Raw genomic sequence first — 24,406 nt, forward strand, 5'->3', positions numbered from 1 at the left:
ACATCAAAAATGAGCTGCTTTTGGTTAAGTATTACCCTGTGCCAGTGGGGCCTTTTGAAAGGTGTGCATGGTGAGGACCTGGAGTCCCAGGGGCTCCGTGCACTCTTCCTCTCCCAGCCTTGTTTGGCCTCATCTGTAAAATGGGGGGTTAGCTCCTTTACGCAGGGTTATTGTGCATAACAGCTGGCAAGAGTGAGCTGGTCATCAAGGTTAGTGATAGAAATCCAAATATTTTGAAGAGATTTGTGTCAGTGGAAGATGGGAATATGAATTGAAAGATTTAGGATTTCTATAATGAGAGGAGCCACAGGATTAGCCAGGAAAGGGTGATAAAATGGAGAAAGGAAGAACTAAGGAGAAATAAAAATTCTGTTATTTTTTGCCCCTCTTCTTGAACTTAGAAAATTCCTCTGGCGATGTGCACCGCCTCCCAGGTACCAGCCCTGAGCTTTAGTCCTGGTTTGGGCAAGTTACTGCCTTGTCTGATGCTCTATCTCCCCATCTGTGAAACAGGGCTAGGAATGCCCCACTTAATTAATTATTGTGGGTAAAGATGAACTGAGATAAATGTGTGTGAAAGCCCTCTGGAAATGTGAAATGCACTGTACACAGATTAGGAGTTTTCTGGTCTCTTTACAAAAAGTTTTCTTCTGAACAGTCCAAGGGCTTTGTGCATTTATCAAGTCTAAGATCCTCCCCTCGTTTTTGAAATTCTGCCCCTTCCTACACACCAAAGCCCGCGCTCCGCGGCAAGAATCTTTTTTTTTCCCCCTAGTGAAAGCCGGATTCGAGCGGTGTTGGAAGCCTGTGCAGACCACGCCGGGCTAGACCCGCATCCGCGCCGCAGCAGGCAGCCCCTGCCGCGGTGGGTGTGCCCCGGACGCTGGAGGGTGCCTGAAGGGTGTGCGCGCCCCGGAAGACGAGTGTGCGCCAGCCTTGGGGTGCGCGCCCAGGACCGAAACCGTGCACCCGAGGCTGCGTGCGCCCCGAAGCCGGGGTGAAAGTCGGGTCGCTCCTCGCACCAGCCGCGCTGGACTCCCGCAGCTTGCCAAGGTAAGGGGCTCTGCGATCCCTGCCTGAGGTAGTGGTTTGGCCCGGGCGTCCCGGCACCCAACACTGCACGACCCGGGTTTTGATTCCGGCCCTCCGCTCTTCTCCTCTTGCCTCGACCCTATTCCGGTGCCGCGTCCCCGGGTCCCTTTAAGGCAGAGGCTGCGGCGACACGGAACCTAACTGGCCCCCCCGTCGCGGAGCCTAGGGTCCGGGACAGCGCAGGGAATGGGATTGACAGGGCTGCTCGGACAGTCCAAGAGCGGGCACCGATTACGGTGCTTGCCCGGACCTGGCTCCCGGCGCCCCAGTTCTGGGAAGAGAGAGGCCGCGTTGTCCTTGCCGCTCAGGTGATGCAGCCCCCGCCCAGCTGTGGTAAGGGCAGCAGCTTTGGAGCTGGGGACGCCCTCCGCCGGTCCCTAGGACTACCGGGAGCATCCTCTTAGTCTCTCTCCTCTGGCTGGCAATAGCCAGCTCTCAATTTCTACCGTGGTATCCCTTGACTCCTGGATGAACTTTCCAGCACTTGTGCTGGGCTGCGACCTTGGGGAGTACGGCCTTGGGACTGAGTGCACAGGACTTGAGGGTGCTTTGCTGAGCTCACGTGCCAGTTTGTTAGCTCCCCTTCCTCTCTTACCTCCTAAGGTCAAACCTAAGTACTATGTTGCTGCAGAACGGCCAGTTACTTAATGTGGGAGTTGGAAAGCCCAGCCCACAACTCTATACCAACTCTTACACCAGGCCTGAAATTACACTTACCAGGGACATCTGCCAGGGCTGCAGGGATGGAGGGTCTTAGTTCCCCAGCACCCTGGGGTGCTGGTCTGGAGGACAACAAGAAGACTTTTCCAGGATAGAGAGGAGAAGATCTGGCTTCCCCTTATGCAGTGACCCTCTGAGGCCCGAGCAAAGTCCTTTCCTCCTGACTAAATAGGGTCAAGGAGGGCCAGATGCAGTCAGAGACCAGGTGGAGGCCTAGAGAGAAGGCATCTTGAATTAAATACAATTCCAGGGACCTGCCTGTATAAATTCAATTGAGATTCCTTAGAGCCCTTCCAAGTATCAATACAGGAGAACACAGACCTAAGCTTGAAATATCAGAGTACCCTCTGACACTGTCCTCTCAAGTCCAGCCCTCCTGCTCATATCCCAAGCTCCTCCCCACTGGACTATAATGTATTTCCAGGGGCACAGAGTTTTGGAGAATGACTCGGGATCTGCACCATACTTTCATTCAGTCAACAAATATTTACCCTGTGCCTGGCGGAAGGCAAGGTAATGGGATCAGAAATGAGCAAAACAAGCACTCTCTGGCCTCATGGGGCTTGCAATTCATTGGTCAAGACTGACATGAATCGAATTACTGAAATAAATACACAATTCTGAACAGTGCTGAATTATTTAGAAGAAGAGGACAGGGTACCCTGAAAGCCTGTAAAAGTCTAGTGGTCACTCAGCCTGGAGGCTGTAGGAGTTGTTAACTAGGTGAAGGGGTTGGGTAGAGCCTTCTAGGCAGAGGGAACAGAATGTGAGAGGGCACTGAGGCCAGTAGCAGTATCCAGTACAAGGACTGAAAGCCTTTGTTCAGCAAGTGCTGAACAGGGTCTAGTTGGGCATGCCCCCATAGTCCTGCATCCCATTGACTGGACAAACAGGGCCTTCCTTTTTCCATTATAATGGACAGTTGGAGTCCACTGGCTGGGTGCAAAGAGAGAAAGAAGGAGAGACTAACAGGGAGCAGTCTTACTGCCTGCACCCTGGTCAGACCCCCCATGCTCACTCATGGTTCCAAAAGGCAGCAGCTCTTTCCTCCCCTTGTTTACTTTTGCCCATTGAGCTCACAACTGACCAAGGTCCCTGCCCACTGTTTAGAAATATGACATGCTGGGAGTAGTAGCCCATTCTATACTGTTAAAATTAGAAAGAATTCATTGCCCAACAATGTAAAATTCCTTAGGGTGGCACACATGGCATTTCCTAATCTGGGTCCTGCCTGCCTTTCCAGCCTCCTCTGCTGCCTCTTTCCACCCAACCCCAAACCCCACCCCGCAATGAACACCCTCTCTGTTCTACTCACACATCACACTCCAAGCCATTCCTGGAATACACGTTGTCTTTGCACACACTCTCTTTTGTCTAAAAATACGGTTCCTGCTTGTTCACACAAGGAGTGTCTACTTAGCCATCAACTTCAACATTAATGTTAAAGTGTTTTTTTCTGGAAGGCCTTTCTAGACCAGGCAGAGTCAAATGCTTCATTTTTGTTTCTGAAGCTCCCAAGACATGCATCAGTCACAGTGAGTGACAACTGCACTGAGCATCTTAAATGCAGGACTCTCTTGTCATACTTATGTCTCAAGTGCCTAACACGGAGCAGGACATGCAAAAGGTGCTCAACAAATCCTTGATGCATGGAAACTGTTCAGTCCAGAATTTCTCAACCTTTTTTAATGGAGGCCGAGTCATATAGCCCTTTGAGATTTTTATCAATACTCTCCTCTAAATGCATCTAGACCTAAAATATTTTGCAAAGAATATCGCATGATTCACAGACCTTCCAATCCTTCCATTGACCCCATCTCTGGAGCTTTGGGCACTAATTTTGCAGGAAACCAAGGCTCAATGAGGAGAAATGACTTCCCTGAGCACCCACAACTAGTTAAGAGCCCTAACGCCAGCCTCTTAACTTCCAGTGAAGGGCTCTTCCCAGCTCTCTCTGCTTCTTTAAGTTAAACAGCCTCCTTTCATTTCTTGTGCTTTGTCAAGGCCAGTGCTTATGGCCAGAAGATGGATATTTTGGTTTTGCTTCAGTTCAGCAGTAGCCTAAGGTGTGACAGGGAGAAATACCTTATTATAGGCAGAGTTGACAATTAGGAAGATAGATGGGGCATCTCCCTGGCCTTTTGCCTGTCTGTTTTAGCTGGAGGAGGGCCATGTGTATTTCCCAATTCTTTTCTCAGGACCTGGAGAGGGCCATGTGGGCCAGGCTGAGAGACCCTCTGGATGGGACCTTTGAAATGAGAGGGTCAGCTTTGGGCCTTGTCAACAGCTCCTTCTCCACTGAGCAGGCTAAGGAGAGAATGGGGCTTCTTGTTCGCTGCCGCTGGAACTCTTGCCTGCTTACCTCCTGCTTTCTGCAACATGACACTTATTTCAGACTGTATCGTTCTTATCAGCAGATCAGAATCTTCATGCATTTAGTAATTAACTCATTCGCCAAAACTGCATTGGTTTTCTGCTCTGTGCCAGGCACTGTGCTGATCCTGGTTTATAAGGAATGGTCATGGAGTGTGTGTCTGTACATTTGTGGTTCTACTCAGCAGGGGAAAGGGAAGAGGTAACTTTTACTCCTAATTCAATTCTTACTTGGTGACGTAGGGTAGAAAAGATATTTAGGACTTCCCAATGCTGAAAATTTGCTCACATTTAAAACTCTGATCTGGTACAAATTATGTCATCTCTGACTTAATTTCCTTCGTTGTAAAATGGGCTTGTTAACAATTCCTTCTTTCCTTCCTCTGGGTTGTTCTGTGGATACAATCATCATATTTCAGTGGCCAAGCCACTCAATTTTGTATGTGAAACATACAAAACAGTACAGTATAAGAATAGTGTGCATTTTGTCAAGCACTGACACATTTTGTCCTTGCAATGATTCTAGATGTAGTTGCTGTCATAATCCCCAATCTCTAGGTGAGGAAAGTGAGGTTTAAAGAGGTTAGGTGACTTGCTCAAAGTCATGGAACTCGTAAACAATACAACTGGGATTTAATGAGCTTTCTGTCTCTGGAGATCAGGCTGTTAACCACTTTTTGCTGTTCTGTAGTAACAAATGTGGGACCAGGCCCAGGCCTGTAGGCCGGAGGATCCCGGGATTTAATCCTAAATCTGTTGCTAACTAGCTGTGTGGTTTACAGCTGGACCCCTAACCTCTCTGGGCTTCAGATGCTAATCTTACAGATCCCAGATTCAGAGTTAGGCTAACAGACTTCTAAAGGTCTTTCTGTGAACAGCTTCCAGTTCACACAGATAATATTTCAAAGTAGGATTTAAAAAAAAGAAAAGTCCCACCCCCACTAAAAATAGGCCTGTGGCAGTTTCCGGGATAAAATAAATGCTGCCCCCAAATTTCAAGTAGATGGTTGATGGGATATGCAGGCAGTTATAGATTGGTGGTGTCTGAAGAAGCTGGCCGAGCGTTCCTTCTCCAAAGGAAAGAAGTCTATTTTTAAAAGGAACACCTCACTGTCTGGCCCATGTCCGGGGCCCAGCCCCTCAAATCGCTCTCTGGAGACACAAGTTTTGTGGGAGAAAACACGAATTCCCATTCTCATCCCCCTCCCCATTTCTTGTTTCCAAAAGTAATTAAAACTTATTGGTTGGATATTGTTTTAATGTGGCTGTGGTTTTTTTCCCCTTTGTGTGGGAAGGATCCGTTGTGTCTGCAGAATTTCCTCTGGTATGTATTTCTAGTTTGGTGCTCTGACTTCAAGTGACAAGAGAGCAGAGAAATATGGGATTGGGGGAAAATTGCTCCATGCAAAGATAAAAGAACAGCCTTTAGTGCCGACTCCTCTTGACAGTGTGGTTTCTGCAAGTCCAGGCCCAGCGGCCCAGAGAGCTTCGGCTCTCAGTGGAAGCAATTTTGATTTTTGTAAGCAGGGCACCAGGCAACAGGGCTGAGTGTTTCCAGGTGCCCTGTTCATGAGCTCCTCTTTACCCCCCACTCTCTTCCCCTTTGGAAAATGTAGCCATCCAATTCTCGGAGAAAGGTTTAAAAGAGAAGGAATGTAGAGTTAGATGGTGGTGGCTGAAGATGACTCCAGTAGGGTAAGGGTCTAAATTTACTAGATACAATATTCAGAGAGTGTGGGGGAAGGGAGGACACTTTGTCAGTAATGTTGGAATATTTTAAGAGATTGTTTCGTGTGATTTTAAATAAATAAACAATGAAAGGCATCACACTCCTCCCACCCCTCAAAAAAAAAGGTGGGGGTGGGGGGAGAGGAGAAAAAGAAAAATGGGCTCATCGCTTAACTTGCTGTGTGAGCCTGAGCAAGTTACTCTTAAGTTCACTGAAGTTCATTTTTCTCATCTGTGAAATGGTGATGGTGATACTGACTTAGGGCTCGTCTCCTACACAAAACAGAGGCTTCCTTAAGCTGGTTCTAATGGGGGGGGGGGGCAAGTAGCCATAAAGGCACTATTGATATCTAAGAGCATGCTGGAATGAGGCCGGGCATCCCCCAGGCACAGTGGCAGGGCTCTGAGCTCCAGGCAGCTCCAGCAGTTCAGCAGGTCACTGGTCTCCATTTTGCAGCGCCACGTTTATCTACCATTGGCTCAACTTAGGACCAATCCCGCCCTGGTCCCACTATTCCACCCCTATTCTACCAGGTACTTTACCTCTTCGTCTCTTAGTTCCAATTCCAGAGAGGATCCCATTGTCTGAGCTCAGTTGTCTGGAAGCCAAGGCTTTCTCTCCAGGTCGGTCATGTCTTGGCAGGTCTTTGGTTAACTTGGGGCTGGGCCAGTCGGATGGGAGGGGTGGGTAGAGGAGGGTCAGTGGTACAGAACTGGGCCTTTTGGGACAGGAAGGGCTGTGGGTCCCAGAAGGAGCTGGAACTTGGGAATGTGCCCAGTACAAATACTTAGTGAATTATAAAACACCTAACAAAGGTCCTCAATTTGGAGTTAAGATATATACAATTTAGAGGGATCTTTGCATTTGGATGGGGGTAAAAAAAATAGTAACATTATTTAACAGTCGTTTGGTCTTCACTAACTACCCAATAAGGCTTGACTGTTATAATTCCCATTTTATTGGTGAGCAAAGTGAGGTTCTAAGAGGTTAAATAATTGCTGTAGGTCACAGGGGTTTTAAATATTGAAGCTAGGATCTAAGCCCAAATTCCCAAACTCTTTGATCTTAAAAACTACGACAGTCTGTTTGGAAAAACTCAGACTGCCATTTCTCTTTTGGAAAGAGTGTGCTTACTATCCACCCTGTTTTCCCAGTTCAGCTCTCTAGCCTTTTGCCTCTTCCTACTCTTCTTTCCTTCCCCTCCTGTCTTTAACCCCTCCCCATGCACACATTCCACAGAGGTCAGAATGGGATAAAAATTAAGAGCAGGAGCTGTAGAATCAGGAGGAGCTGGGTTAGAATGCTCTGCCACCTCGGCCTGAGCATACGCTGAACCTCAGTTTTTGTATCTGTGAAACAAAGATAATGATACCTCCTTCCTAATTGTAAATATTCTTTCTACTCGTGCGTCAGCCATTTGGGGGTACTGTTCTCTCCCTCTGAGTGTCTCCACTCTCCTCTTGCACGGGGTGAAGTCTCCATCGTCTTCTTCAAAGGTTAGCTTCTCTGGGGGCGCTTTTTGATACCTTCAAGCCTGGCCTAGGGTCAGTAGGCATCACTCCCTCGCCTCTTTTAGAAATTCACTAGGGCTACCCATGCCTGGCTGTTTCCTCTGGGGATGAACTTCCTCTCCACAGCCTCAGTGTTCAGGATGCCATCAGGCATGGCGTCTTTTCCAACAGACCCTTGATAAATGGCAGCAAATGAATGGCACCCTTCAATCCTCACTTCAGGGCCCCACTGTCCGTTCTCAGTACCCCTAATCTCCTAAATACCTCTCTGGGTCCCCTCACCCCAAGCTTGTCTCTTCTATGGCCCCCGGCTCTTTGTTCCTCTCACCAGTCCTAACCCTGAGCACCCCCACCCCCATTCACTATTAATGCTACCTCCCAGTTGTTGGGTTCATGGGGCTCCTGTGCAGTTATATAACGTTTAAGCTGGGGAGACACCCCCCCCTTCCATGACCTAGACCACCCCGGCCATTTTGTAGGGCACTGAGGGCCAGCAAGGACAGCGGCAGGCCCTGGGTTACGCAGAGAGCCGGTAACTGAACTGGAGTGAGAGCTCGAGGCTGCTTGCTGCAGAATCCCTGACACTAACAACAAGAGGGCTCGTCCACACTGGCAAGCAGGCTGACGTTTCAGGAGCAAGGGGGCACGTGGCGAGCACTTGAAATCACATTCTTCTGTGTTACTTACTCTCCCCACCCCTGGGCTGGCCTTCCTTGACCTCATCTTCTTCTTCCTCTCTATGCCCCCATGCCCTCCACTCTGCCAGCTGCTGAATGGAGCCCTGTGTTGTCAGGCCGGGGGTGGCTGCCATTGAGTGATGCCTGGTGGTGCCAAAGCCTCCTGCCCTGAGACCTCTGCCCACTGGCTGAGGCCTGAAATTCCCTGCATTAGACGCATTCCTTTGGACCCTGTGATCTTTCCAGAAACCTATTGTGAAAATGCAGATATGTTACCCAGAAGGGGAACCTGTTAACCCACAACGGCTAGGCCAGCTGCCTGGAACCCTGGAATGCACTGAGTTTTGATTACATTGTAGCACCTCCTTATTCCTCAGTTTCCTTATCTGTAAAATGGGAATAGTAGGAGATTGTCTTACTGGATACCCCAGAGATAAAATGAGATAATGCATCGAAAGCATGTGGATGTAATAAGTACTCCATAAAATTAGCTTTTCTTCCCCCTTTCTTTTCTTAAAGCTGTAGAAGTATTTGGTGAGTTCCCTAGCTGAATGCTGGTTCTTGTTAGGTCATTTTTAAAAAGTATTTTTTCATTTAAAAAATGTAGTCTTTTATTTTAAGATTTTGTTTGTTTTTGTTTTTGTTTCACTTTTGTTTTCTCTTTCTAATTATAAAATGGTTTTGAAACTCCTTTTGTTGCCTTTACAATAGGCATGAACCCTCAAGGGCATAAAATAAACCTTACTGGTTTACTAAGGGTTTGTTGAGCCAGTGTGCCAGGCCTGCCCAAGGCTCTCAGTGAGAGCCGGGTATTCTTAGACTCAGTGTTGTGGTGGGGATTGAAAGCCTCCGGGGGCCTGGGAGAGGTTCTGGATGGAACATTCAGAGAGGAAATGGAGGAAAAAGAGGCCCACGGAAAGAAAGTGTGGGGGTCTCTTCCCCTCCACTCCTGCTGATTAGATGCTGAGTCTGGGTGGTGGGAGGAGACCTGGGGGTTCTGCTCCCAAGCGACTCCCTGGAATGTATTGTCAGCCAGGAGCTGGGCCTGGCAGGGGGTGGACCTGATGACCTCTCCCCCAGGTCATTTGCCTTCAAGGTAAGTTCTCTGAGGCTCTGAATTCTGTCCCCCCCTCCCCCCTCCACCACCAGGAAATGGTGTCCTTGGCCTCTCCTCCCGTCAGGACTTGTTGGGGAGGAGGGAGAGCAGGGTGGAGTTTTGTTTAACCCTCTGATCTCACTGTAGGGGTCAGTGGGGTTGGTGTCGTAAACTGCTGTTTTGAGGGAACAGCTGAGATTTTGAGAAGGTCAACCAGGCTAGATTCTCTGCCATTTCTCCTGAAACCCCAGCTGTTCCCTCCAGTCTGGGACAGGGAGAGGGTCCAGGAGTCCTGGCCCAACCTCCTGGACTGTGAACAGGGAAATTGGGGTGAGGGTGGGGGTATGGAAGGTTGGGAGAGTCGGATGAGATGGGAGTGAATAAGGCATGAAGGAATTTTCTAATAACCAGCACAGTGTCTCACTTCTTGGGTTTTCTGAAGAAGAGTGTACCTCTCCCCCATGTCCTGACTCAAAAAAGCACATTTTCTGGCTGATAGGAATAGTTGTAAGCCCTTCCCCATTCGCAGGCCGGCTGGGAGCTTCTCCAGTTCGCTTTCCTGCCAGCCTCTGAGGAAGCCTCATACCCACCATCATCCATCATAACTGAAGTTATCCCTCTAAAGCTGGGCCTGACTGATGCAGAAAATCATTTTCCCCTAGGCTCAGAAAACCAGGAGAAAAAGCAGCAGTTTGTGCTAGTTCCTGGGGTCTAGAAGCCAAACAGAAACCTGGGGGAGAGAGTGGGGGGAAGAGGGAAGACAGCTGGAGCCATTCCTAATTATCTGCTTTCAGCCTGGAGCACAAAGGATCCAGCATCAATTTCAGCCAGAAGTGGGACTCGGCCCTACCATTACTTGGTTGCCTATGATCTGTTACTGTTCTTTCTTCCCTCCTAGCTTCCTCCATCCCTTCGTCATTCCCTCCCATCTTCCTTTCCTTCTTTCCTTCCTTTTGCTCTTCCTTCTTTCCATCCATTCATCTATCCAATAAGTATTGACGAATCCCTGGGCCAGGTTCTGTGCTGGACAAGGAACTTACAACACAACAAGGGAGACAAGGAATCAAATAAATAATTACAGTTTAGTGAATGATAGGATAGATGTTCATACAGGAAACTGTAGGAACTCCTAATTGAGAAGAGACCCATTCCTGAGTGGTGGGGGGTTGGGGGAAGGAGAAGGTCCCGGCCACTAAAGCTGACTTGAGGGATAAATAGGAGTTACAAGGGGTGGGGAGAGGTAGAGGAGGTGAAGGGGGGTGAAGGTGGGTTGGGGGGAAGAGGAGGGAGCAGAGGAAGGCTAGGAGATATGCAAAGGTACTGTTTATACAGAAAGCTTAAGATAATCACTTATTCACTGAGCTTTGGTTTTCTCTCCTGTGATATTTCAGAGCATTTGATCTGCCTGCAGGTTTTATTTAACCAGCCCAGCGTGAAAAAAAAAAGAAAAGAATTCTTAGGTGTCAATATTTCAAAACAAGGTGCTACATAAGTTCACATTCCTGGCTTCTCTTGAAAACAATCGGATTTTTTTATCTGGTGGTCTTGAATATGGCAACAGGCCTGGAAACACCTGGCCAGAGGTGTTTTGACCTTTTGGGCAAATTCCTCAACCCTAGGTTGTTTCAGGCCACCCAAGCCTGCCTGAAAGCCCCACCATTCACATCGCTGTAGAATTAATCATTTGTACTCCAAAAACTCCTAAGATTCTGATGTGTTACAAGGAAAGAGAAAGAAAATTCTAAACCTTCAGCATTGTAATGCCTTTATCAGATTAGGTAGTAAATTTTAACTGTAGAGAATCAGTTAATGGGGGAAAATGGGATGCTTGATGCATGAAGGCTTGGGAAGGACCCTTCTAGGAAGTGAAGGACGGGACGCTTGCAGAGATGAAGGTGCTAGGACCTGGCTTGGGCCTTTTGCCCCCTGCTCTCAGGCATGGTGTTTGCTGGGAAAAGACACCAAAAACACCTGTTCTTGGCAAATATTTATTGCATCATAAGAGGTTTGCTACCTTACTTTATTAAGCTTTTAAGCTTGAAAAGTTGGAATCTTGAAAGTAATGGGAAATGTGTGTGTGTTTTGCCGATAAAGAAACTAATGGAAAAGGGAAAATCTTTCCATATTTTGAATAATTTGTGTGTGTGTATGGGGGTGGGAGGCACATGCACACGCATGTCCTTTATAATTTGAAAAGTTCAGTTAGAACGTGTAGTGGTTTGAAGCTGTATGTACCCTAGAAAAGCATGTTCTTAAGTCTAATCCATGCCTGTGGGTGTAGGATCTTTTGATGAGGCTCCTCCAGTTAAGGTGTGACCTACCTCACTCAGGATGGCTCTTAATCCTACTACTAGAGTCCCTTATAAGAGAATGAAATTCAGACAAAGAGAGAGAAAGCCATGGAAGCAAGAAGCTGAAATCAACAAACTGGGGAGAGAAGGGAAAGATCAGCAGATACTACCGCATGCCTTGCCATGTGGCAAAGGAGCTCAGGGTAGCCTGCAGTGATCTTCAGGAAGAAAACATTGCCTCGATGACACTTTGATTTGGACATTTTCTTGGTCTCAAAACTGTAAGCTAATAAATTCCCATTGTTCAAGCGAAATCATTTTCTGATATTTGCTTCAAGCAGTCCAGGAAACTAAAACAGAACACTATTGGGAGACTGTTTTGTTAAAAAAAATTTTTTTAATTGTATCAGTTACAATTAAATCAAACATGTAAGATAATGTGGAAGCAAGTAAAGGAGAATATTCAAAACTGTCAAGAATTGGTGGTTAGAGAATGTAGGGCATTTTGCAGTGTATAGTTCTAGACTTGACTCTATACCTACATGATATATAACTATATATTCTTATATAGATCTAGATATGTTCCCATATGTATCTGGATATACTTATTTTAAAAATAAAAAACACAGTTCTTCAGTGCTTTCCTTCTGATGCTCTATTTTGAACAGATTGCCAGGTCATTACATCACCTGTAGGCCTGTGTAAAGAGATGGGAAACATACTAGAGTAGAAAGAGCTAGTTTTGAATCCCAGTTGTACCACTCCAAGCCTAAGTTCCCTCTTCCATAAAATGGGGGTAATAGTTCCTTCCTCCCAAGGTTATAATGAGGATTAAATAGAAGGCTAATGTGCTCAGCACAGCTTGTTGGATATTGGGCGATGAGAGTGTCAGCTGCGCTTCCCTACAACCCCCGTTGTGCACTGAGAAAAAGCAAACCTTTCTGGCCCTGCTTACCTCTTCCATTCCTTGGATTCCTCATTCTCCACCCTTCACCATGGGGTAGGGGAGAGGGAGGAGAGAGATCGTGAATCTGGGATAAATTATAAGTTTTCACAGTAGAGTTTAAAATCCTCTTTTTAGTGTTGAGTAACATTAAATTCTCAAACAGCTCATTAACAGATGCATTTAACTTTTATGTGGGACCTCGTCCCTGGAATCACTTTTATTTGTTCAGCTGCAGGAAAATTCTTGAAGCAAGGTATGTGGTTTTCTGTGATAGGAAGCCTGAGTCCTGCCTTGGTTCTTCCTGGGGGTGGGGACGCCCTCCTGCCAGTGGGGCAAGTCAGCCTCTCTTAGCACAAGGGGGAGGGTCATCGCTTTTTCCTTGCAAATGGCATCCACTTCCTGCTCCTTATTTTTTTGCTCCTGTCCCCCAACTTCCCTCCCTATATTACAATATTCTTTTTCATCTGTGTAACACATCTTCCACAAAGCACCCTTCCTCTCATTATCTCTGAATCCTACAGCAATTCTGTAGATTTAGCAGCTGAGGCCCAGAGAACTAGTGATAGGTCTTACACTCACACAGCAAAAACTGGACAAAGCCAGGTTAAGCTCTGGAGTTCCAGTGCTGGTCATGCTGCATCATGTTACCTTCTTTCTTTCTTTCTTTTTTTAACATGGGCAGGCACTGGGAATCGAACCCGGGTCTCCGGCATGGCAGGCCAGAACTCTGCCTGCTGAGCCACGCGGCCCACCCTTCCCATCTTTCTTAATTGTTGGCAGGAAGCCCCTGAAAGGGTGGGCTGCAGGAAGGGAAACAGGCCCTGGTTCCCTGGTCAGTCAAGAAAAGTATTTTAGAACCTGTGAGAGTTTTTTGGCCCTAGTGTGCTGGGAGAGATGAGTGGGGCCAGATGAAGCAGATGAGTTTGAAGGTCATCCCTGAGGTTGATGGAGGAGATAGTTGGGAGCTAGAGAGGGAGGGAATGGCCTGATGCAGCTTGAGGACACTGATGCAGAGCTAGGATTCAAAGGAGAGGCTTTTGGACTGGAAGTAGCTGCAGATGTGTTTGTGTGTTGAATTATGTCTCCTTAAAAAGAGGTGCTGAAGTTCTAACCCCAGTTCCTGTGAATGTGACCTTATTTGGAAAGAGGGTCTTTGTAGATGGAATTAGTTCAAATGAAGCCACACTGCATTAAAGTGGACCCTAAATCCAATGTGGCTGGTGTCCTTAAAAGAAGAAACACTGAAATATGGGGGAGAAGGCCATGTGAAGACAGAGGCAGGGCCTGGAGTTACACTGCTACAAGCCATGGAACACCAGAGATTGTTGGTTTCCATCAGAAATGAGGGAGAGGCAAAGAAAGGCTTCTCCCCTAGAGCCTTCAGGGAGAATATGACGCTACCAAAACCTTGATTTCAGACTTCTAGCCCCCCGAACTGTGAGAGAATATACTTCTGTTGTTGTATGCTGTATGGTGGGGGTCACGTTTCATTCTTTTTCCATGAGTATCCCCTTATTACAGCACCATTTGTTGAATTTTTTTGTTTGATTGTTTGTTTGGGAAGTGCACGGGTCTGGAATCGAATCCAGATGCCCCGCATGGCAGGTGAGAATTCTACTACTGAACTACTCTTGCAGCCCCAGTTCTGTTGTTTTAAGCACCGAGTTTGTGGTACTTTGTTACAGCAGCCCTGGGAAACTAAAAAAGGATGTTTAGCCTTTTTCTTGTCCCCAAACAATGGCATACCCTAAAATCCCACTCTGGTACCCAGAGAGGTCCTCTTTTCGAGTTTAGGTATATATCTCCCTGGCCTTTCATTCCCATTTTTAACAAATTAAAACTTTCCAGTTCTGTTTCCTGGTCTCAGAGAATAAAAGAGAGCACTATTGGATAGATTCATTTGTGCAAATTAGCATATTAGCCTAATACATTATTTAGCCTATGGAAATATAAAGCATCACATTTAAAAAATGTTTGCAGCACATAAAAAGGAAATAGGTAAAATTAATTTTAATAAAATATTTTTATTTAATATATTATTAAAATTAGTGTGCTGGGAGAAATGGTGGGAACAGATGAATATACAATATACCCAAAATAGCACTAGCTCAACATGTAATAATGCAAAAAAATTAATGAGATGCTTCATTCTTTTTTTCATGCGAAAGTATTTGAAATCCAGGCTGTATTTTACACTTACAGCATATTTTAATTTGGACTAGTTGCATTACAAGTACTTAGTAGTCATCTGTAGTTAGTGGCTTCCATATTGGGCAGAGGAGTTATGAGCCTTCACTGCTGAACCAAGAAGAGTTATTTGGGAATGGGTGGCAGGGTACTTTGGGGCACTTCTGTAATTGGGGTGTCTTTGGGTGGGGTGGTTGCTCAGCAGACCTGTCGTATCACATCATGGCTACTTGTGCTATCTTCCATTTGAGCTTGTTGGTATGGATGAAATAGTCCCCTTACCCAACTGGGTGTTATGCCAACACCCAGGAAATTTGTGTCCTCCCCTGCACCCTTTGAGCTCCCCTCTTAACTCCTTTTACTCTTGTAAGCATCAATCTTGGATTAAACTTTACTATCCTATTTACAATCCTGCCTTAGGGCTGCTGGATCTGTTTTTAAATCCTTGTCCTTCCACCTCAATAGCTGCTTGGCAGCCCTCTTATCCCAGTTGTCTGTTATGCTGATCCCCTCACTGACTGTTGCAAACCCCACCTGCTCTCCTTAATGTCCCAGATCCATTCACAAGTACCTTGCATTTGGCTTTCTAACTACATTCCCAAGAAAGTGGAGTCCACATAGCTTGAACTCCCTCAGCTTCACCTCACTATTCTCTCCAGCTTTCCGCTCCTCTCCCTTGCCAGAGCCAAGCCTTTAAAACATTCCTTCCCCATCCCCAGGAACGTGTTCCTTGAACTGGCCTTGGGGTAAAGAGCCAGAGACTCTGGAGCCAGATCTTTGCACTTCAAATCTCACATCTTCTGACTGCTAACCTGGTTAAGTTATTTGTCCTCTCTGGGCCTTAGTTTTCTCACTTCAAAATATGACTAATAAATATACCTAGCTCCTATGGTTGTGGTGAAGAGCCAACTTAAAGAGGTGATCCATGTACCATTTTAGCAGTGTCTGAAGTAAGTGTCAGCCCTTAAGCTACCTTCTCTTGCTTGTGTCTTCAGTCCCTCCCTCTCACTTAGCTTCTCCTTGGCCTGCAGACGTGCTCACCTTCTGTATAGATCTCCTGGTCTCTCCCTTCAGTTGCGAACTCCAAAGTATCACACTGATGTGAATGACTTTAAAATTGACATCACTAACCTTTGTGCTTTTCCCTGTCCCTGCTGAGCCAGTCTCTGTGGATGAACCCTTCTCTGTTCAGCATGTCCCAGGGTGAACTCTCCATCCTCCTCCTCCTGAAACTTTTTCTCACCTAATTTTCCCCACCATTCTCTAGTCACCCTGGTTTGAAACTCTGGAGTTATCTATACCTCCCACACTCCTTAGCCAGTGCCCAAACCAAAGTAAATGTTCATTGATGGAAGTTTGGATAATTTTGAGTTCCATCGATTGCCAAGCCTGCTGTTTTTTTTTCTTAGTTTCCCTCTAGTTCATCACCTTCTCTCAATTTCCATTGCAGGCACTGTGATAAGCATTTTACACACTTCATCCCATTTAATCTGCACGACACTGCAAGGATGATATAACTAGTTTTCTTCCTGTTTCCTGTATGTGGACTCTGGCTGTGGGAAGTTAGAGAACTCACCAAACACATAACTGGTAAGTGGCAGATCAGGGATTCAAACCCAAAGCTGCCTAACTCCAGAGCCCATACTCTTAATCTTTATGATCGCCTGCCTTCTGACAGTTTTAACACTAGGCTCTGCCCTTTTCAGATTCTAATAAGTATTGGATGTTGAACACCATGTCTGTACATAAATACATTCTTATGTGCAGTTTGAGCACTTGTGTTCTGTTTACCCTGCTGTTATCCAGGCTTATTTGAGTCAACCTTGGTTCTTGCTATGAAAGGCAGGAGCCTGTTAGTAGGAATTCACACACATCTTCAGATAGGGCATCTGTTTCCCTTTCTCAGGCTCTCAGGCTCCCCATCTATAAAATGAGGGAATTTGGACCAGTTGATTGCAAGAGCCTATCTGCCTCCTGTGTTCCCTGAATCTGTTTCATGGTTCTACTGATCTGGATCCTACAGCATGCTCAGCCCTGTGATAGGTGGTGTTGGGCAATGCAGAGAAATCACAAGTGTATTGCCCCAGTCATCAAGGAGCTTAAAATTATGCAGGAAGACAAAGCCAGCATTCACAAAATTGCCAGCAATATGCAACATTATGCAGTTATCACTGCAGTTTCATATTATATGCATTTGTAATGGTTCAATGGAGCAGAGGAAAAGCTGCTGTTCTATTAAAAGAAAAAGGAGCAGTTTGTGAAAAGCATTGTCTAGCCAGTCATCTCACCAGACTTGCTACTTTCTCTTTCCTCTCCGAATCATGCATTCATTTGGTCAAAATGTACTGAGTGGCCACTGAAAGGCCAGGCTCTGGGACACATCTCCTCACTGCAGCTGCTGTTAAATCCAAAATCCAGCTCTCATCTTGTTCTTCCCTCGCTTAAGAAACTTTGATGTTTTCCTAATTTCTACAGAATAAAATGAGCATAACTCTGCCCTCTGCCTTCTCCATCTCTACTGTCCGCCCCCCACCCCCCATCCTTCAAAGCCCAAATATCCAGTTCAAATACCATGGGATATTTCCTGAGCTTCACAGACCCTCTGGGGCCTCTGTCACTGCCTTAGCTTCTCCTCTGTTACACCCTATGACCTGGTTTAGGTCTCCTCATCGTGAACTGAGAGTTCCTTGAAGGGTAGAACTCTGCCTTATTCATCCGTGAATCCACAGAAGCTAGCCCAATACCTAAACAATAAGTTTCAATGTGCAGATGACTGAACATGTTCTGTAGAGGCTGGTCTTCGAACAGAACCGGCTTTCTTCCCTCAAGCTGCTGGACTGTTTAACTTCATGCCTCGTGGCCTGTGGAGGTGACTCGATGATCGATGTCTCAGAACAGTAGTAGGGAGATTTGGCCAAGAGAGCCTGATGTGGGCCCTGGACTTTCAAGAGCAGTGGCAGTTGAAACTGCACACACCAGAGAGGCTGCGGTGAAGGAGGCATTTGTGTTGGGCCTGGCGGGCTGGAAGGCTTTGTGTTCCAGGACACAAGTAGGTAAGTGTGTTGGGCAGGCCCTGTGCTGCACACACATGCCGAGAGGCTGGGCTCCAAATGCCTTCCGACCCGGGAAGAAAAGGAAGCATTGTGTGTGCTGGCTGCGGGCCAAGGGAAATATTCCAGTTGTTCTCCTATTTGGAATTATTTGAATTATTTTCCTATTCCTATTTTGTACTGCTCCCTCTTTTAAAGAAGAGAAGTAGGGAAGTGAAAGTCTCTCTTCCCACTCCAACCCACCATGCCTGCCAATTTCAAATCAGTCATTGCCTTCAGATATTAATCACTTCATTCATTCATTCATTCAAGCACTATACCTTTACTGAGCATTAATGTAGGCCAGCCCTTTCTAGGCGCTAGGGAGACAGAAATGAAGAAGACACAGTCACTGTCCCTTCTGGTCTCTTTCACTGATGGCCGGTATCCAAAATGCTTGTGGGGTCTGACTCAGTCCTTCACCCAGCCCAGATTCCCTCTGCTCCTGAACTTCCTGCCTCAGGGTCTCAGTTCACCCCGGCCCCTTCTCCACCTGTACTCCCCTGGCCTTGCATTCTACTTACCTGGAGAGTCACCACCTTCCCCAGCCTCAGGGCCAGGTGGCATCATGCCTCAGTCTAGGCCATTCTTCTTAGTCAGGAGGACCTGGATTCAGCCCTAGCTCCGCCTTTTATTATCCTTGTGTCTTTGGGCAAGTTACTTAACCTGTCTGAGCTTTGGTTTCCTAATCTGTAAAGTGAAGAAAGTAATACCTAGCACATAGAGCCTTTGGGAGGATAAAGGGTAATAATATTGCTTGGTACGGTAGGTGTTTGGCAGCTCTCAATAAATAAAAACAAAATGAGCACTTAACTATTTATCTGATGCAATGCTAAGTTCCTTACAATCATCTCAACAGCCCTGCAAAATAGGTACCAATATTATCTCTATTTTGCAAATAATGCACAGTCTATCCAAGAGCATACAGCTAATAAGCAGTGGACTTGAACCCAAGCAATCTGATTCCAGAACCTGAGCTCTGAATCACGGCTGCCACTTTTACTCTGTGACTGTCATGAGCCACATATATAGGTCACAGGCATAGAATAAAGTGTATTTGGGCTTCAGGAAAGGCAGAGACAAGGTGGGATGTGCTGTCTTTGGAGATACGATGTAATAGCCTCATTGGCTGAGACAGGGAGCAAAGTGGTTAAAGTAGAGGCTCTAGGATTGAGATCCCTCCTTTTAAGTCACTGCTCTTCCTTTCCTGGTGGTAACCATCAGCCTCTTAAGCCTCAGTTTCCTCAGATGGAAAATGGGGAAATAGTGTTACCTAACTCATGGGTTACTAGGAAGTTTAAATCAGATAATATTATATATATTATATATATCTTGGTGTCTGGCATGTACTAAGTGCTCAATAAATGTCAGGTATTAAAGCATTTCTCATGCCTTGCTTTGTGTGCATGCACACACATTTTTCTGTTTTTGTGGCTCCATCTAAGTTATGGGCTATGTGAGGGTAGCCTCTGAATTTCTCAACTTCTCCAGCACCAGCCTCAACCTCAACATGGTACCTGGTAGGTGCTTACTAAATCATTCAATATGTGCTTATTAAATTATCATGGAAGATGAGATATTCGGGCAGTATTTGGCAATTTTAGAAGAATTGTGTGTTCCCAATAACAATACAAGTTGGATGCATTATGTTTCTCTTATTTCACCTATCCGACTTGGAGGTAGGGACAGGAGAAACAAATGAAGCATAAAATCTGGTTGATGGTTAATTTCTGTTTAATGATGCAATGCTCTGTTGAGATTCAGTATTACCCAGATTGAGATATTCCAGCAGGTGTGTTATGAACATGAAACAAAAGCATATATCATATATTGACAAGGTCAGTGGCTCTGGTTGATCCTGTAAATTAGATTGAAATGAAATTGTCAAAGTATTTATAGTGTAGAAAAAACAAAACCATGGCGGTCAGTGGCGATAGCCTCTGTCACTGGGAGAGTGCATGCATGTATGTGTGGATCTGGTAAGGACCCAAGAGTCTAAATATAAAATAGGTCATGTTTCAGTTTACTAATGCTGCCAGAATTCAATATATCAGAAATGGATTGGTGTTTATAAAGGGGATTGATTAAATTACAAATTACAATTCTAAGGGCATGAAAATGTCCAAGTTAAGGTATCAACAAGAGGATACCTTCACTCATGAAAGGCCCAGCACATCTGGGGTTTCTCTGTCACATGGGAAGTCACGTGGCAACATCTCCTGGCCCTTTGCTCCCAGGTTTCATTGCTTTCAGCTCCTGCTTCTGAACTTCTGAACTTCTGTCTATATCCATTGCATCTCCAGACATCTGTTTCTGGTTTCATCTCTGCTTTCTGTGTTGGCTTTCTCAGCATCTGTTTGCTCTCTCCAAAATGTCCTCCTCTTAAATGACTCCAATAAATGGATTAAGACTCATCTTGAACAGGTGGGGTCACATCTCCATCTAATCAAAAGGCCCTACCTACAACTGGGTGTCAAAACTATAAGGAAACAACCTGATCAAAATGTCCCATCCAATTTCCTAATATAACTTCTGTGGACAGCTTAATCGAACACAATAGCACTTGGAACCTTGTGTAGGGCATGAGATTTTGTAGGTTTGTCCAGAGTGATGCCCAGATAAATCCCAGAGTGATTTGAACAGTGAATAGGGAAGTGTTTGCAGTCCTAGGGGGAATATGAGAAAAGGGGGAAAATTCAACTTCCCCAAGTAGAGAATTCTTGATACGCTCACAGGCAGTGAGGGGGACAGCCAAAGCAATAGGCCAAGCCTCCAATCTTGGGGTTTGTTCATATGAAACTTAACCCCGTAAAAGATAGGCTAAGCCTACTTAAAATTAGTCACCCCCAAGAGAACCTCTTCTGTTGCTCAGATGCGGCCTCTCTCTCTCGGCTGGCACAGCAAGCAAACTCACTGCCCCCCAACCCCACGTGGGACATGACTCCCAGGGGTGTGGACCTTCCTGGCAACGTGGGACAGAAATCCTAGAAGGAGCTGAAACTCAGCATCAAGGGCCTGAGAAAATCTCCTCAACCAAAGAGGGAAGAGCGAAATGAGACAAAATAAAGTGTCAGTGGCTGAGAGATTCCAAACAGAGTTGAGAGGTCATCCTGGAGGTTATTCTTACACATTATATAGATATCACCTTGTTAGTCAAGATGTGATGGAGAGGCTGAAGGGAACTGCCTGAAAATGTGGAGCTGTGCTCTGGTGGCCATGTTTCTTGAAGATAATTGTATGATGATATGGCTGTCACAGTGCGACTGTGTGGTTGTGAGAGCCTTGTGTCTGATGCTCCTTTTGTATACCTTATCAACGGACAAGTAAAACATATGGATTAAAAATAAATAATAAGGGGAACAAATGTTAAAATAAATTTAGTAGATTGAAATGCTGGTGATAGGTGAAGGGGAGGTGTAAGGGGTATGGTATGTATGAATTTTTTTTGTTGTCTTTTTATTTCTTTTTCTGAATTGATGCAGATGTTCTAAGAAATGATCATGATGATGAATATACAACTATGTGATGATAGTGTGAGTTATTGATTATATAACAAGGACGGAATGATCATATGATAAGAATGTGTTTGTATGTGGTTATGTATCATAAATAAAAAATAAATTAATTAAAAATAAAAAAAGAAAGGGAGGGGTAAGGGGTATGGTATGTATGAAATTTTTTCTGTTGTCTATTTATTTTTCTGAATTGATGCAAATGTTCTAAGAAATGATCATGGTGATGAATATGATATTGTGAATTACTGACTATATGTGTAGAATGGAATGATCATGTTAAGAATGTTTGTGTTTCTTTGTTGTCATATTTTTTTAATTCAAAAATTAATTAAAAAAATTAAAATAAGTAATTTTTTAAAAATGTCCCACTCAACAGTAGATCTGCCTCCACAATATTGAATTAGAAGAACGTGACTTTTCTGGGGTACCTAACAATTTCAAACCAGTGCAGATAGCAGTGGTCCCTCTGGTGGAAATGAAGAGGTTTCAGGGCGCATTGTAGGCATGTGCATAAGATCGCTGAGTCCATGGGATTAGTAAACTGTGTGCTTGGTGTGCTTGTCCCCATGGTCAGGTTGAAAAGACTTATCTTCTTGGTCTTGTGACAGACACTCCTCTAAACTTCCATCCAAGGAAAGCTGAGGGGTCAGCTGCCCAGGTCTACTCTAGAGCAAGGAGGAGGAGGCTACTTTGTGAAGAACTCACCTCTAGAACAAGGAGAAGCCAGGCTACTCTGTGAAAAACTGTCCCTCATTCTCCCTTGCCCATGTTAGCAGCTGTAGGGATTAAGTCTGAGGAAGAGGAAAATAGATAATGACTTAAAGCTGTAGGTTGATGGTATTCTGGTGTCAGTCACATATTTTGGTGTCCATCAGAGAACTGCTTTTGAATCCTGGGTGTGCCTCTTACTGGCCATCTGAGTTTGGGAGAGTTACTTAGCCTCTCTGAGCATTTGTAAATGGGACTAATAAAAATGTCAACTTCACCACGTCATGATATTTAAAAGAGTTAATGAATGTAAAGAGCTTAATGTGGATTTCTGAATGGAGTAAGCACTCAATAAATGGTAGCTGTTATTATTTCTAATACTTAATTGGACTATTAATTAGTTTAATTAATTAACTTAATTAAATTAATTAATTATATAACTAATATATTATATGTATGATATAAATCATGTATATTTTAATCATCACACCAGCACTTGCAGATATTTGGTGAAAAAGAGTCTAATCTGTATATACACATATATATATAATCATATATACATTCATGTAATATATGTGCTCATACTGTACATACTGGATTGCTGGTGATGTTTAATAGCCATGGAGATTCAAGGGAACTTCACACAAATTATCAACTCCCTGGGAATTTGAGCCCCAGTGCCCCAAGGCTGGGTGTCATTGCTCCAACTAATCCAGCCTTATGGAGTACATGAGAGCTAGTCAGGATGAAGGGTCATTACATACAACTGCCCAATTAGAAATGTGATACTTCCTAGTCGCTAACTCAGGAAACCAGCCCATAAAGATTTATCTGGCATCCCAATATAAAACCGGAGTAACTGGCAGCGGAACCTCACCCCATTGCTTACAGAAAGATGACATTCTTCAGTGCACGCATGTTCCCAACTTCATTGGATTGTGAACACCAGCCAGGAAAGAAATTTTTCTGCTTCTTCCCTGCCAAACCTTGTATCTTTCCCCAGAAACAGCTACTGCAGCTCCTGTTTGAGTATTTTCAACAAGCCAAGGACTGTGTTAAGAATAGGCCTCAGTGAATCTGTGTATTTACAGCTGTTTGTAAAATGTGAAATGCTGCTATCCATACTTCGCTTTATTTCATTTATACACTAACTCATGTAAAGATGCAACTCTTACATCTTTAAAGTGTTGATCCTATTCAATGAAAAGGTAAATTTAAAATATAGACTTTATTTGCCAAAGAAGATTCATTAAATAATTTTTGTCTAATTTTTTTTTTTTTGCAAATGTTTGAAGTGATTTCATTTGGCTTAAACTGTGGCACATATTCCTTAGAAACCAAGAGAAGGTAGAATAAGCATCAAGAAGGACATGGAAGTTAGTATGGTATAATTTTACTTTTAAGTGGGTCTAGAGAAATACAACTTCGTGTTACATTTTTGAAAAGTAGGGTCATCTTATTTCCTGGATATAGTCTTTAAAAATATGTAACCAGATGAGTTTATATTTATTTTTTGGGGTGATGGTGGTTTCTTTTATTTACTGTTTTAGTTTCCTTTGCCATTTATGTTTCTGTTTATTGTTCAGTGTTTCAAATATTTGTATTTAAAGATTATTAAGTACCAAAACGATAACTGAGTACAGTGGATTGTTTTCTGGTATGATGTTAAAAATATACAATGAAATGTATAAAAGTATTGTCAATTTGATTATTGACACATATAACATGTTTACAAATAAACTGTGGTATTGATCAAGTTAACTGCCAAAAAAAAAAAATAGGCCTCAGTGGACATGAGAACAGCCTTATGAAGTAGACTGTACTACTGTATACCCTTTTGCAGCTGAAAAGACTGGCTCAAAGAGTCAGACTTGCCCAAGGTCACACAGCTTGTGAGCTTAGAGATGGGAATTGTGCCTTGGCCGGGTGGACTTCTCATCCCTTGCCAACCAGACAGACACCCTCGGATCACACAGTCTTGCTCCTTACTCAGAGTTGTGGATGGGACCAGCAGTGTCAGCATCTCCTAAAAGCTTGTCAAAAATGCAAACTCTCAGGCCCTATCCCAGTCCTGAATCAGTAACTATATTTTAACAAGATAATTGGTTGACTTATATACATTATATTATACAGAGTGAGGGGCTCTGAACTATAGTTTATAGCACTTTTTAAAAAAACATTTTTATTGCAGTAACTCAAAATTTCCCGTTTTAACCACGTTCAGGTGTCCAATTCAGTAATATTAATCACATTCACAATTTTGTGCTACCTTCATCACCATCCATTGCCGAAACTTGTTCATCACCTCAAACAGAAATTCTATACCCATTAAGTTGTATCTTCCCAGTCCCCCAGCCCCCCAGCCCAGCCCAAGGTAACCTGTAATCTTTAAGAATTGGCTTATCCTAGGCATCTCATATAAGTGAGATCATAACAGTATTTGTTCTTTTGTGTCTGGCTTATTTCACTCAA

The 24,406-nt window shown here is 44.5% G+C and overlaps 1 protein-coding gene across 1 annotated transcript in view; it reads left to right on the top strand.

Annotated features, from left to right (window-relative positions):
- The first annotated feature begins 837 nt into the window (after positions 1-837).
- KANK4 (KN motif and ankyrin repeat domains 4) overlaps positions 838-24,406 on the top strand; it is a 78,113-nt gene continuing 54,544 nt past the window's right edge. Inside the window, exon 1 of the mRNA XM_077149455.1 lies at positions 838-1,053. The gene's annotated coding sequence lies outside the window, so the exon portion shown is untranslated. The remainder of the gene's footprint in view (positions 1,054-24,406) is intronic.

The sequence above is a fragment of the Tamandua tetradactyla genome, chromosome 2 (assembly GCF_023851605.1).
Source record: "Tamandua tetradactyla isolate mTamTet1 chromosome 2, mTamTet1.pri, whole genome shotgun sequence".
NCBI classification, from domain to species: Eukaryota; Metazoa; Chordata; class Mammalia; order Pilosa; family Myrmecophagidae; genus Tamandua; species Tamandua tetradactyla.